This window comes from Sarcophilus harrisii, chromosome 1 (assembly GCF_902635505.1).
Source record: "Sarcophilus harrisii chromosome 1, mSarHar1.11, whole genome shotgun sequence".
NCBI lineage: Eukaryota > Metazoa > Chordata > Mammalia > Dasyuromorphia > Dasyuridae > Sarcophilus > Sarcophilus harrisii.
In genome coordinates this window covers 482,592,130-482,594,682 of record NC_045426.1, presented here as the reverse complement: position 1 = coordinate 482,594,682, position 2,553 = coordinate 482,592,130, and the positions used below count along the sequence as shown (strand labels likewise).

Here is a 2,553-nt window from a genome sequence, read left to right as displayed (position 1 = left end):
CATTCTGAATTGGTGTGTTTTGGTTTTCCCCGTCATCATAGTCGATTTCTATGGTTAAGATTGTTTTCTCTCCTTCCTTCCTTCTTTCCTTCCTTCCTTTCTTCTTTCCTTCCTTTGTCCCTTCCTTTCTTTCTTTCTTTTTCTTTTTCTTTTTTGTGACTTTTAAGTTTGAGCTCTGCTAGGAGTGCTGTGCCAAGCTTCTTATGCAGTTCCAAATCTTGACTTTGAGCACAGAGACCCTTTTGCCTTGATATCTTGCTCACAGAAAGGATATTTTTAGCATATGTGCTTTCTCTGGACAACAGCCTGGTTTTTATGGCTAGAAATTTGCCTTCTGAGTTGAAACTGAAGGCTGCCCTTCTACTTAGCTAGAACTGAGGGTCTCAGTTACTGATCTGCTTAGATTAAGACCCTCTTACTGGCTTTCGCAAAAACCATCTCAACTGGGTTTAACACCCCTTTCAGCCCAGTGAGACTAACCTTTCTTGAAGTCCTTCTAATCTATCTTAAGCTAGAGAGTGGTTTCATTTTGTCAGACTCTGTTCAGAGGCTTGGTTTCATGTGGTTTTTGAGGGAAATTAGGAAAGCTCAAGCAGCTTTCTGCTTTTACTGCTTTCACTTTTTGCATAAATATTTTTAAGTGGTTATACATGTATAACCTGTATTAGATTGATCTCTGGCTTGTAGAAATGTGAAGGGAGGGAGGGAGGGAAAAATGGAAATTAAATTCTTACAAAAGTAAATGTCAAGAAGTGAAGCAGTGATGGCTCTTTTCCAGGGAATGGCATGTCCAGAGTGTCTGATTCTCCCCAAACTGGTTGAGGGACCTGCTTCTGACTGAATCACTTGGTTACCATACCAATACCCCCATCATGGTGCTTTGGGAAGTAAGTATAAAAACAGGAAAATCTCTAGTCCCCTGATAGTTTGAATGAAATGATATGGGCTCTAACTGAATGGTTGCTGGAAGCTTTCCCCAAGCTTATGAAAACTGGAAATTAATGTATAATTGTTGGGACAGAGGCTATAGATATATATGCCTATCAACCTATGAAGAAATTGTATATGGTTCTGATTGCCACCAAAATAGTAATATCCTGGAGGATCTGGAAATTCTATAGCTCTGCTGAAGAGTTATCCATGAATATTGTCAAGACTAAGAAGAAAATGAAATGTCTGAACACTGTTTTGACCTGATTTTTATCTTTGATGAGAATGTTGCTCTGGGCTACAAGAGGATGTTTACCTGGTACAAATTAGGACTTTCACCAAAATGGACTCTCAGAAAGAGAAAGTATTCTGAGGAGTTTGAAAATCTCAGAGCTTGAAACAAAGCCTAACATGAAGGATACAAGAAGGATCCAAAAAAGATTCTGAGAGACACTGAAGAATTTGTAAGCTCAAAGATTTCTGGTGGCAATACATTGAAACAGAAAAAAAACAAAAGTGGAACCTATACCTGCCAGAACTTCAGATCCAAGCAAAGCTTTGAAACTTGGAGCCAAATGGAAAGAAGTATACCATTTTGTGGAAAAACTAAAAGAAAAAGGAAAAACCATTATGTCTTCCAGTGCAGGCAAGTGTACCTCTGAAGAAGTCAACATTCTCACCCTACATATTAACAAGGGAAATGTGTATATGAGAATTAAAAAAAAAACAATTACATTGACCTGTGGATGAGATAGAGCCTTGCAGAATATTAAACAATATAGCATGATTAATAATGTTGGAGGTTTCAAATGATAAATTTGATGTCAATCATCTACATGTAGAAAATGAAGATAAGAAGGGAATATCAAAGTGGACATCACTCAAATGTAGACAAAAAAACTCTTTACTGCAATCTCTAATTGACTTAAAAAACCTCCAGAAAGTCTACCTCACTCAACAGAATTATTAGAGTACTAAAGTGGAGGTTCAAACCACAGAAGAATCTTTCATTCCATGGACAATTTATTTATTTATTTATTGCTGGTCCTCTAAGAATGGAAATGGCTATGATGTCAACACAGATTATGAATTGTAAGAAGACAATTTGGATGAGGTAGTCACTATATCCTGTCTGGATGTGGTGCCCATGTAATTGGTGAGATTGATAGTAAATATCACCAAGACATTAGACACAACATTTTGGAATAGTGCCTGATAGTGATTGATGGCAAAAACAAGATTAGGACGCAAGAATTCAAAATTCCTTGGTAGTCTATTGCCTTTCCTGTGCAAGTCTCATTCATCTCCAATAATAACTATTGCATCATAAAGGTTATCAAGCAGATGGAAATAGTCATGTGAGGTTTTCCTTGGAGACCACCTTCCTGATAGAATAATATGAAATCCTGTAATGCCAGAAGAAAGGAAGTGAAAAAGAAAACCACAAAGGCTAAAGATTTTTTCCCCCCAAATCTGCAAGCCACTGGAATTTTTTTTCCTCTTAAGACCAATGCTTTTGTATGTATAAGGACCCTTAAGTCATCACCAATTTGAGGATCCCAGAAATATTCTTTCACAAAAGAACTGACACAATCTAAAGGGAGAAGAAGTAAAAGTTGGTGA

The 2,553-nt window shown here is 37.1% G+C and overlaps 1 pseudogene; it reads left to right on the top strand.

Annotated features, from left to right (window-relative positions):
- The first annotated feature begins 936 nt into the window (after positions 1–936).
- On the top strand, positions 937–2,342 carry LOC111719042 (annotated as a pseudogene).
- Positions 2,343–2,553: the final 211 nt, after the last annotated feature.